This window comes from Tachysurus fulvidraco, chromosome 8 (genome assembly GCF_022655615.1).
Source record: "Tachysurus fulvidraco isolate hzauxx_2018 chromosome 8, HZAU_PFXX_2.0, whole genome shotgun sequence".
In the NCBI taxonomy this organism is placed as follows: domain Eukaryota; kingdom Metazoa; phylum Chordata; class Actinopteri; order Siluriformes; family Bagridae; genus Tachysurus; species Tachysurus fulvidraco.
The window spans coordinates 8,456,946-8,470,386 of record NC_062525.1 but is presented as its reverse complement, the minus strand read 5'-3'; the positions used below and the strand labels follow the sequence as shown (position 1 = coordinate 8,470,386).

Genomic DNA, 13,441 nt, shown 5'->3' with positions numbered 1-13,441 from the left:
TCTGGATGTTGTACAGTACAGCACACTGAAACTCTGACTGCTTGTTATCTGTTGTTTCTTAAGATAGATGAAAACACTTTTGCTGTCAGCTTTGGTGCTGTTTCTCTTTGTGCTTATAAAGCGTATTCTAAATGTTACTACATTTTCCTTTTAATTTTTTTTTTTTTTTGAGCACAAATGCCCATGCCATCAAAATGGATTCAGATTGATGGTAAAGTAATTATCCACATAATTACAGTGGCTACAGTGCGTGTTTTGAGTGAGCTTTGATCTGTGCACTGGTGAGAGCGTGTTATAACGTTTTATAATATGTCTGAAAAAGACAGCAAATTGCAAATGTCTTTTTTTTTTTTGGAGGTCATGTGTCTTCTTTTTCACAAAAGCTTTGGATGAGCACACTAACAAAAGAAAGGTTCAAGTTGCACAAATATAATGAGATGTATAAAAAAAAAAAAGGTTTCAATGGTAAAATAGCAGTAATAATGGATCTGCTGACGTTATTGCCCAAGGAAACACAGGGCAAGCTTTTCACAAGGTACATAACCTAAGTCACCATCATGACAACTACTGACAAATAAAGATGTTTGAAAAGTCAGTTCCTTTGTTATCCAGTTAGGAATTCACAAACACATAAGTATGAGCTTGATTTCATACAAAGTAAGTTAAAAAAGGTAGAAATTTTAAGCCTGTGACAAACCTTATGTAACACATTGTTATTGTCCTCTTATTTAATCGCTGCATTTACCGGAATTATCTGTTCTCGATTTTATATGCGCTAGAAGACTTTTACCCCCTTGAAGTGCATCGTATGTCTCTTAATGAGGTATGTGATATTCTGAGCTTGACTCTGAGTGAGTATTGTGCCTCAGCACTGTCAGGGATTATTCATAAAATACTGAAAAAAAGGTGATTCATTTATTCTGAATACATTCCACGTTATTTTCACTACGCTTACTTACAATGTTTGATCTTTTAGTCACAAGAAATGTCAGCGAATTGTTTTGTTGTAAAAGGCAAACAGAAAAGCTACTAATGCACAATTAACTCCTCATGTCATTCTGAAAAATAATATTGGCTCGTAGCTACGTTTTAAAATGTATACTCTTTTAAAAATGTTGTTTATTTATATATTTAAAAAAAAGTTAATTCGGCTGAGCTTGCACACACACACACACACACACACACACACACACACACACACACACACACACACACACACACACACACACACACACACTATTGTTAAGTATATCAGAGTTAGGCTCATATTGTTTGTTTGTCTCTAGAGGCCTCACTTGCAGGATAATTAGTAGAAATGTCTACTCTCTTTGAATGTTAATTAGAATTCTTACAGCTTAATGCCTTAACTGAATGCAGAGGTGTGAGACCTTTAACACATTTTCTCCACAGACAAGCCAGAGGAGAAAATTAAGTATGGCTGTGTAAACAGCACAGCATTTATCAGACTTTCTGAAACAGCGGGCCTATAGCTAATATTTGACAGATTATACTCATCCTTTCAGCAAGCACTGTGGCATTAAGGTTTGCAGAAATGGAGGGGGGAATCTATACAAAGGGCGATGATGTGCTCTGACTACAGCATGGGTGGTGAATTATGTAGACTAACAGAGGAAGAGAATGTATGAGAATGGGTTCACTGCTGTGATTCATCTGACTGAATGGTCCACTAAGGTCAGTAGTGAATAAACTATAGTGTATGTTTGGGTGATTTTTTTACTCTCTGTATTGTTTTTCCTTCTCTATTTCTCCTGTCTGACCCTTTATTCTTCTAACCATCATTGTATCTGTCAGTCTTTTCTTCTTGCTGTCCCAGTAGAAATGTTAACCACTGTAACACTTCTCATGGCTCTCATGAAAGTTTTGCTCAATTCCACTCAATAAAACAAAAAGACAAAGCTTTAAATATGCCTTTTTATTTCCTTTAGGAATTACATTCTATCATCTGGAGACAGAGGGATATATAGATAGAGCATACAAAGGGAGAGAAATAGATTCAATAATAGATAAATTTCAATTTACAATGCATTACAAAGCCATGATCTAAAATGACAGACAATATAATTCAACGTAAAATTCTTAATATTGCAAATTCACATGCATATGAAATGATGTACTACGTACATTGGATCTTGGGTTACATAATTTATATAAACAAAAATTTAGTCGAATAAATAAGTAACTATACAAATATATAAATGGTTTCTCTGTTTACTTGTATGGATATGCTTTTTACTATGAGAAATAACTAGAGGCTGATGTTATAAAGTGGGTGTCAGAGTTTATTCAAGATAATAAACCGCAAAACATTGTAAGCCATCAGTAATACTTTTGGTACTATATTATTTTGATGCGTCTGATGTAGACTCTCTACAAAACATCTTTAAACCATTATGAATCAGACTAATAACGTCTACTCAGCAACATGCTGTGGTGTTTTATTCCGTCTTTCTTTTTCTAAACAAATCTTGCCAGATGCCTTTACCGGAGTGAATTACAGAAGATCTTTGTAGGCTCTATCGAAGAAAAAAACAAACAAAAAAAAAAACACATCATCAAAATGCTAGCACAAATAGGTCAGGTTACAAGAATGTTGTCCAGATAAAAGCCTGTTAGGTATGAATTTGTGCCTGCTAGTAGAGCAACAAAATTGCTTTGTGTTCAAGTGCTTAGTAAAGAAGAAGATCTCACTGACTTACTCATTTTCTACCGCTTATACGAACTACCTTGGGTCACGGGAAGCCTGTGCCTATCTCAGGTGTCATCGGGCATCAAGGCAGGATACACCCTGGACAGAGTGCCAACCCATCGCAGGGCACATACACACTCTCATTCATTCACACACTCACACACTACAGACAATTTTCCAGAGATGCCAGCCATGCATGTCTTTGGACTGGGGGAGGAAACCGGAGTACCCAGAGGAAACCCCCGAGGCACGGGCGAACATGCAAACTCCACACACACAAGGTGGAGGCAGGAATCGAACCCCCAACCCTGGAGGTGTGAGGCAAATGTGCTAACCACTAAGCCTCCGTGCCCCCCAAGAAGAAGATCTTTAGTCTTTGTTTGAAAACAGCTAATATACAGAGGAATTTCCTTCCACCAGAATAAGACAGCAAATAAGTTGTGCGTATGAGCCAGTTTTCCAAGTTTGGCAATATCCTGAAGTCTCTTCTGTCAGAGAAGACAGAGCTGTCAGCATATGTCTTGAAAACACCTGTGGTGCTAGAGACAGGCTGAAGGGTAGAATTTTGAACTGGAATTGCTGTCATTGGAAGGCGACTCTCAAAAAGCAGCTGTGTTCTGTGTCTACTATGATTGCTTTCTCAGCTTATTGCAATTCCTATCAGTCATTGGTAGGTACAAGCTGGTAAAGAGAATGAATGGTGAATGGAAAAAAACTTGATTCTAGTCCCATTTGCATTTTATTTTGTGGATCCAGATAATGTAATTGGCTCAGCAATGAATAAGGCACAGTGGAGCAAGGGAAACAGACTCAAACTCATTAGCAGCACATGGCCATGATGATGAGGATTTGACCCAACAGAGATAGAGAATGGAGGGTGGTCTGCTCCCAACCACATGTTTTGTTAGTTAGTTAGTCCAACTGTCTTGGAAGGTTCAGCGAGAATATGCAATATGGTAAGGGATGCCCACTCAACTGTGATCACTATTCTGGTCTTAATGGTGGGGACATAAATGATCTGAGGAAATACACATGTGGGAAAGTGACTCTAACAGAAGAATGAAAAAATGAGTGTTATCACTGAACAACATCACAGAGCTGGTCAGTGAATCTAAGTCTAATAATGATAACAAGAGATAGCAGCGTGATGATAGCCAGCATGATGAAGTTCCTCAAGGTTCCTAGGTTGTTTTTCCCGAAAGGTCAGTAGAATGTAAGTAAAAATGCACTCGAATGAAGATCGCTTTCCTGGGAATACCTGTTGTCTCATATGAATGGTGTGAAAATAGAAACTGATAATAGTTCATATTATAGTTTTAACAACAGTTAAAGAAAACAATGACTGGTGTGGGTGATTAAAAATGTATGTTACATCGATGTGACGTTCGCTCTTCTTATTTGCTATGAGACATGCTAAAGATGCTCTTTAGTTGTAAAACTTACAGAGCGTTGCATCATGAAAATGTTCTGTCAAATTTGATTTATGTATCTATTCATCTCAGTGAAGACTTCCACATATCCCTCTACCCCTCTTTGTTCCTCCTATCTCTGCTTTGAGAGCTAGAGGTGAGGTAGCTCTGAGCCAGAGGTCTAAACCGCACTGTCAGCTAAAACTATCACTGCATATTCAAAGGATTCTGAATTGGCCACTCAACTAAAAGGAAAGACGATTGAAATATTGGAACGCACCTGAAAATATAAATTCTTTCCATGACGTCCGCAAAATAAAGAGACTTTTTGTCCCTTAATCTGGGATATTTGCTTAACCTTCAACACAAGCTCAAATCAAATGAGTAAAACGTCAAGTCGAAGCAGTTGTGTGTCATGTAGAAGAGGCAGAGTCTTATTTTAAGTAACGTTTACATGCAACCTTAGTAGGCATGCTGCTGATTTAATAGTTTATACAAATGAAATATAATATGTAAAATGTAAGGAATGCAACAAAGTTTGTCTTATTAGGTGCTGAAGGTTATGTGCGATGGTGGTGCTTCCAAAGAAATTGCCTTGTCATATCCATAAGCCACGTCAACATCCGGAGCAACAATTTACATTTAGAGATTTTGAGAGGAAAATCATCTGACAGCCTAAAGAAAGCAATTTTTCTGATCACCACTCGTGCCAGACAATTTCTTTTGACATGTAGGGTTGTTGCATTTTGGTCACTTTGTGTCTTTTTAGTTTAGTTTACCATTAAAAAAAAAAAAAAAACAGTGATGGTTGGTTCTTATATTGGATGAGAATCAAAAATCTTCCATAAAACCTTTCCATAGCCTGACAACTAAAGTTTAAACAACAAATTATATTGTGATGGCATACGAATACTGGAGCAAAGTATTTTACACACACACGCACGCATGCACGCACGCACGCACGCACGCACGCATACACACAGTCTATAATGTTTGATTGGTTTCCTCAGGATATTAAACATAAACAGTACTTAATACATAAACAACAAAACTTACAATTCTGCTGTCTTTCCTTTTGTGTAATTTATTTTTCCTCCATTTTGAGGGAAAAAGAATGATGACAAACTATCCACTTAATTCCTGTTCATTACATACATGACTGTATTTCACACATTTTCTCTCTCACTGCTATTAACGTGTTACAGATGCATCAGCAACAAGGGCTGCAAAATATCAGCCTCTGCTTCTTTATGAAACTTTGGGTGGTATCTCACTGTGCTTTGTGATTGGCGCTGTGCTACGCAACACATCTTTCAATAGTAGGCTGCATGAATCTACAGTCTGGGCTAAAAAATCAGCCGCAGTCTCACTTTTGATTAACATGGAGCCGTACACAGTACATTAGACTTAGTCATTTACGGCATTCTTTACCCAGTAAAAAACCGTCTTACTTTACACCAGACAGAAGACCATGTTAAAAAGCTTGAAATATGAATATATTGATTTTTATGAAGACTGCAGAACCAGACAGCTCAATACTTTCAATCAACATCTTACAAAAAAAAAATAAAAATTCTTCGATATCTCTGGAATAGCGCACATTAAGAGTTTTAACGCATCTCTTCTTTTCTTCTGAATTATGTCTTACTTTTCATTTGGGCCTTTATTTCACATTGACGGTTAGGACACTTTCTCAAAGGAAGCAACTTTTTTTCCCCATAGTGATAGAACTTGTCATCACGGCTGGCAAATCAGGACAGATGCACAGCACGTCTTCTTTCATTCATTTTAATGTGCAGCTTTGTGATTGATGTGTCTTGGGACTCAGTTGGGTCACTTTTTTCTGCTTTTTGTTTCCCAAATTTTTAGATGCATCCTAAATGGAAAGCTGAGGCCATCATTCATTCAGAGTGAACCAACCATACACAGACATTGCATCATCATTTTGAGGCTCTACTGTAGGACATATTAATACACCTGGTCTAATAGTACATACTTGCATACAAAAGATACACTCAATGGTGCCACCTCATTTACAAGGAAAAGTGCAGGAGTTCAATATACTTTATATATAAAAGTGAAGCATCAGTTTTCATGTGATAGGCCCTGGATCCACCTCGACCCTGACCAGGATAAATTAGTTACTGAAAGCAAAAATATATATGGTGATTTTCAGGCTTGCTCATTGGGGATAAATATACAGTACAAATGCACATTTAATATGTCTGTGTATTAATATATTAATCTTGAATTTTTTTATAATATTAAACTTTGTATAAATAAATATAATGTAATAATGTAACAGGTTCTGTATTATGTCCATTGTTAAAAGCACTATACAAATAAATTTGAATTGAATTGAATTGAATTTGTTCGTATATACTGAAAAGAATGGAACATGCAAAAGACCAGATTTAAGAGGACCTAATACATAAAGTTTATGAGACATATCGTGTTTCCCATTAAAACATGATTTAATTGCTTATACTAATCTGAAGGTAAATTAGATTTTAATTACTGGATTAAATAAAGTAAAATGAGTGATCAATTTGTGAAAACTATCACAGAAAGCCAGTGACGTGGGTTTGCTCCACAGTTTGGGTTGATAGGACAGACTGTGATTGCATTCAGGGCTTTGAAATGTACACTAACAAATTATCTTGGATGGAGATCAACAAATTGTGTTAATGGATCTCAATTCAATAATGTGGAACTGATGTCTGAATGAAAATAAAAATGTGTGTATGTGAGTGTGTGTGTGTGTGTGTGTGTGTGTGTGTGTGTGTGTGTGTGTGTGTGTGTGTGTGTGTGTGTGTGTGTGTGTGTGTGTGTGTGTGTGTGTACAGGAGCATTATCATTTCTTTTTTATTCATATATTGAAGAAACCTTGCTGATACTTCTCGATGTTGCCATTGACTTTAACCAAAAACCATTGCCATAATAATTTTTACAGCTACCAATTCACTTTTTCTTTCCTCCAGTAACTTCAAATCTCATTCTGCTCATACTGCAAAAAAGCCAAGGAAATAAGCCAGATTATTTAACACGGCTAAACAGCACCTGCCGATGGTGTGTGGAGTTTGGTGATAGATAATGAGAGAGAGGACAGCTTGTCCCGTTGAGTCGTAATTGATTTATATTGAATTCTCACCAGACAACACATCCCTTAATGGATTGCCTTTTAATAGCAAACTTTGCTACAGGCTTTTACTTTATCACTTTCTTTTTCTTGCTCTTCTGCTCCTTCTTGGCATAAAAAGGAAAAATTGTATTGGATTGTTTGTGTATGGGAAACATGAAAAAATACATACCAAGAATGACTGTATGTACAGTATTTATGTATGTACTGTACGTATGTATGTATGTATGTATGCATGTATGTATGTATGTATGTACTTATGTATGTATGTACTGTATGTATGTATGTATGTATGTATGTATGTATGTACTGTACGTATGTATGTATGTATGTATGTATGTATGTATGTATGTATGTATGTATGTATGTATGTATGTATGTATGTATGTATGTACTGTATGTATGTATGTACTGTATGTATGTATGTACTGTATGTATGTATGTATGTATGTATGTATGTATGTATGTATGTACTGTATGTATGTATGTATGTATGTATGTATGTATGTATGTATGTATGTATGTACTGTATGTATGTATGTATGTACTGTATGTACTGTATGTATGTATGTATGTATGTATGTATGTATGTATGTATGTATGTATGTATGTACTGTATGTATGTATGTACTGTATGTATGTATGTACTGTATGTATGTATGTATGTATGTATGTATGTATGTATGTACTGTATGTATGTATGTATGTATGTATGTATGTATGTACTGTATGTATGTATGTATGTATGTATGTACTGTATGTATGTATGTATGTATGTACTGTATGTACTGTATGTATGTATGTATGTACTGTATGTATGTATGTATGTATGTATGTATGTATGTATGTATGTACTGTATGTATGTATGTATGTATGTATGTTCTGTATGTATGTATGTATGTATGTACTGTATGTACTGTATGTATGTATGTATGTATGTATGTATGTATGTATGTACTGTATGTATGTATGTATGTATGTATGTATGTATGTATGTACTGTATGTATGTATGTATGTATGTATGTATGTACTGTATGTATGTATGTATGTACTGTATGTACTGTATGTATGTATGTATGTACTGTATGTATGTATGTATGTATGTATGTATGTATGTATGTATGTATGTACTGTATGTATGTATGTATGTACTGTATGTATGTATGTATGTATGTATGTATGTATGTATGTATGTATGTATGATATACAGTAGACATCTGTGGACATCTGAACATCACATTTATAAGTGGATCTTGCCCGAACATAATCAAAACACACAATTGTATAGGATGTCTTTGTTTGCTGTAGTATTAATATTTCCCTTAGATTGGGACTAAAAAATGTCACAGGTTTATTTATTTTTCTCAGATTTTCATCTAGTACTCTTATGAATTTGTTCAATATAGAGAGTCTACATAGGACCATACTGTATATAAGAGATTTTTCTTTTTAGAGAAGGTATCCAAAGTATAAAGTCAGCAGTTCTGTCATGCTGGTAAGACCTAGGAGAACACACATCCTGTCTGCCATTCAGTTATTCAGCTGCGATTTAGCATTAAAAAAAAACAGCAAAAGGAATTAAAAACCTCAGGTGCCGCTACTTGTTCAAGAATATTGACTTCTCTAAAAGGAGGTATATGTTCCAAATTATAGGTGGAGATGATAATGAATAACTAATCTTAATTTTAAAAAAATCTATTGTGGAGCAGAATATACATTTGATAGGCTTTACCATTTACCAGATTACCATTTTTTTTACTTCAAAATTCGTGAATCCTTAAGGGCGTTAAGCGTCGAATATGTTAGTCCAGTTAGAGTGTGATGTTTGAGGAAAATAAAAACACATTCTGTGGAAGGAATATAAAATCAAATACACAGTTCTGTGCCTGGGGAAAAAAGACAAGGGTCCGGACAAACAGCCACAGAGTGGAAATAAGATAGGACACTGAGGTTGGGAATGTCTTGAATGCCCAAGCATTCTATCATCAATCTGACAAACAGATAGACAGACAGACAGACAGACAGACAGATACTGTAGATAGATCTGTAGATAGATCTGTAGATAGATAGATAGATAGATAGATAGATAGATAGATAGATAGATAGATAGATAGATAGATAGATAGATAGATAGATAGATAGATAGATAGATAGATAGATAGATAGATAGATAGATAGAAAAGAGATTCACCTTGCAGTCTTTGTAGAGGGTACATTGGGCAACAAGGACACAATTACAGTAATCAGTGGAAGGAAAGGGACATTATAAACTGTACCCTGCCAGCATGAAAGCAACATCCCATGTGTCCTACACAGCATCCTGCTGGTTTGTAATAAGGAAACCTACAGTTCACCTGGCTGTTATATCAGGCTGTCCTGGGTGCCTTGCAGCAACACCTTTGCTCTGAATGGTGCAGCTCTATTTCTGCCCGATTTCTTCCTGGTTCTTTAAAATGTAAAGTGTAAACAACTGCTAGATTATGACTTTTACAAATCTTTTCTTTTGGCATCACTGTCAGGAATTGTTTCCCTGTTATGCTTGTTGGAATACCAACATATTTAGTTCATAACAGAGTAAATATCCTGTTCAATTCAGAACACTAACACTTACAGTGTGTTATACAAGCAATAAAACACAGCAGGTTGTGCTGCTGTAGAAAAATAATCAACAAAAGGTGTGTGTGATACAGCCCAACCTTGTGTGAAGATCATTTTCCTCTAACACGTCACAAACTGTTTTATTACTCTAACACCGCAACGTGCCAATGTTTATTATTAATTACACCCTGCGATGGTACATTTGATATTGTGGAAGTGATACAGTTTAGCTTATTATGTTACAGAAAAAATGGAAAATCTTCTATACCTGTAAAACGTAGACCTACCTGTATTTTAACACTAATTTCACTGCAAGAATTGACTCTTGAGATTCCTTCAATAAATACATTTATTTTTTCTTTAGTTTAAAAGCAATTCTTTATTTAACGTTATTATTAATGTATTAGTATATGTTCATATTCTCTTTGTTGTTATTTTTGTAAATATATTAATAATACGGTGCATTATTACGTTTGGCTATATGCAGAATCTGCTACAAAAATTCCTGTAAATTAGCTGTTATTATAGAAACAATGTGTTAGAATGAGGAGATTTCTATAAACCTGGACCTGGAACTTGCCTTTTAGCTGAAAGCAGTACATTTCCGTAACGAAAAACAGAGACATAGAAGCTAGATGAATAAATTTAGGAATGTATTTTTGTCAAATGAGAAAAGAAACGTCCTGTTGTTTTTTTAAATAGGTTAATACTAAATATAGGAGCCTTAAGACAAAAATGCTCCACATCTTATTTTATTAAGAATTTTCGTCTTTCTTTATTCAGCCTCTCAATTGACCCTATAAATGTGTTATAGAGAGCTTCCAGACATTTTTTTTAATAACTCAAAGACTTAAAAATTATAGATTACAGATAATGTCTCTTCCACTTTCCATCACATCTTCTCTGACATTAAAAGGCTTTTGTACATCAAAAAGCCAAGATTTTATTAAATAAGATCTGCCAACGGACCCCTTTAGACGTTTCTGCAGGTGAAGGTAAAAGAAGGCAGAAAGCCAATAAATCTTGCAGTGCAAATATGTCCTTTTTGTTCCTCTAAATATGTCAGAGCTGAGGGAATATATCAGGTGCTTTAGAGAGATGCTTCTGTGTAGAGAACTGCTACATCTTTTATTATTCAGTCATATAATCTTCCTGTCTGTTACCTTGTGCAGGATGGAGCTTGGGCCGTAATTGCAACCTCTCCTATCTTGTCTTAGCGAAGATATTTATGTTAAACAGATGCTGTTCATCTGAATATTTGTAGCTAGATCATAGTTGAAAGCTAAATACCATGTAACGTAGAGATTTAGTTCTACATCGTGTGTGTGTGTGTGTGTGTGTGTGTGTGTGTGTGTGTGTGTGTGTGTGTGTGTGTGTGTGTGTGTGTGTGTGTGTGAGAGAGAGAGAGAGAGAGAGAGAAAGAGAGAGAGAGAGAGGCTAAGGACCAGTGGGTCATTCAGGACATTTTCAGGTAAAATACCTGTAAAGAAGATATCGCTTGTTTTTTGCTGTGCCTCTGTAACATGAGGCTGTACTGTTTAAATACTTGAGAGAAAAACAACAACAACAACAACAACAACAACAACAACAACACATCTTTGCATAATGAATTAACTAAACCTTCCTTAATGAGATTCTTTGGAAGATAGTGAAACAAGCTGTTCCTTCTGAGACTGTGTATGCAAGCAACTGTGTGCATATTGCTCAATAAAACCCCTGTACGACAAAAGAAACCGCATTAAAAATAAAAAAAAAAAAGAGATTTTTTTTCTGCTACCTTTTTAATATGGAAGTACTGAGAATCTTGCAAATTTAATATAACAAAATAAATGTTTTTGCAAATGTAAAATATATATTTGGAATCAGAAATGCATGATCAGAGATTATCACCTTGACCGTGCACCGATCGTAGTGTTTTACTCGTTCAGTACCACAGCACTGGTTACTAAAAGTCATTTTTAGTTTTAAAAAGTTAGAAATTTTATCCATTTTTAGTTACATCTAGAAGAAACTCAACAACAGGTTAGTTCCTGTTATCACTTACAGTATTACAGCTACAAACAATTATTTATTCACCAGACTCTCTATATTCCTCTCAATCTTGAAGTTATTTAGTTCTGTCTTTCCTTAAAACATGGCAATGTCTACATGGCTACACATTTACCTCTGTTACAATACTCTGACACAGAAGAACCCTCCATGTTAATGCAATGTTAAACAAGCATTCCATACAAAAAAAAATTATCATATCAGGAACATCCATTCCAATATGGCCATACAATTTTACTCTCTCTGTGTAACTCGGTACCATATATTATAACAGCGAGTTGTTGAGGTACTGGCTGAGATGCTATTATAGGAAATGTGTCAACGCCTTCTCACAATCAGAATTGTGAATAGCACTTATATAACATTATAATAGCACTTAACATATATGAATTGCTTATTGTAATAAAGAAGGGATGGCATGCCCTTGCAGTTTAAATAACCGCTAATCAATAACACAGCTAGGATGATATTCATCCTTGGATATTTTCAGGTTGATATTGTCACGGATGATGACTCAGGGATAGCTCAAAGGTATGAAACACTCATTTCAGGCTTTTAGATGGTTTAAAAATGTGCTGCGGCTCAATGTCATAAGCATCAGATGTCATTTTTGTCCAAAATGTTTAAGATCATATTTTAAACCTAAGACCTAACATACAGGCTATTTGAATATAACACAAGTACACAAATTAAAGATTAAACATTGAACATTGTAGTTAATGGATTAACGTTTAATTTGGTGAATTCTATTCAACAGACAAAAATTCAGGCATTTTATACATCTTTTCGCTTAGTAGGGAGAAAAGAAGAAGTCATATTTGGAAAGGTTAATTATGTTTGACATCGACTGTAGGCTCTTAGGACTGAATATGAATATATTGCTTAAAAAAAAGCAGAGTTTCTCAAAACCTTTAGTTTGGTCCAATTGTTTTTTTTTTATGTATAATTAGCCCTGAACTTAATTTCTTTGACTACTTTTTAAGTTCCATAAGCAATGTAAACTCACAAGAAAATGGGAAAGTTTAAGGTTAATCCCTTAACATAACCCCTGACAGATAGTAATAGGCAATAGTTATGTTGCTGTAGTGGCAATTATTGATGTGGACATGCTGTTTAGCCAAAAGCAATATTACTGGATGAGTCTTTAAAGATTCTGACCAAGCCCACACAACATACAAGCATTGAGGCTAATCAAAAACTTGTCTGTTTCAACACAGATAACAATCACTGACAGGTTCATACTAAGAATGCATGAGCTACACTTTGTATGCAAATTGTTCGGCTGAAGAAAATTCTCATTAGGCATAAGATATAAAAAGGTGGTGGGTATTAATGGTAATGAAGGACATCACAAGCATCATTAATATTTAGTCTACACATAAGAACAACATAAGCAGGAAAGTTTAATGTATCCCGAGGGAGGAATCCTACAACTATAGACCTTGATGCAGTAATCTGTCATGCATTTATGAGGGGGGGGGGGGGGGGGGTGAGCTGTAAAGTCAAACTCATGTACATGGAATGAATAAACGATGAG

The 13,441-nt window shown here is 35.2% G+C and overlaps 1 protein-coding gene across 2 annotated transcripts in view; it reads left to right on the top strand.

Annotated features, from left to right (window-relative positions):
- The window catches only part of tcerg1l (transcription elongation regulator 1 like), an 81,404-nt gene that overhangs the window by 53,832 nt on the left and 14,131 nt on the right, over positions 1-13,441 (top strand). The gene's annotated exons all lie outside the window — the stretch shown is intronic.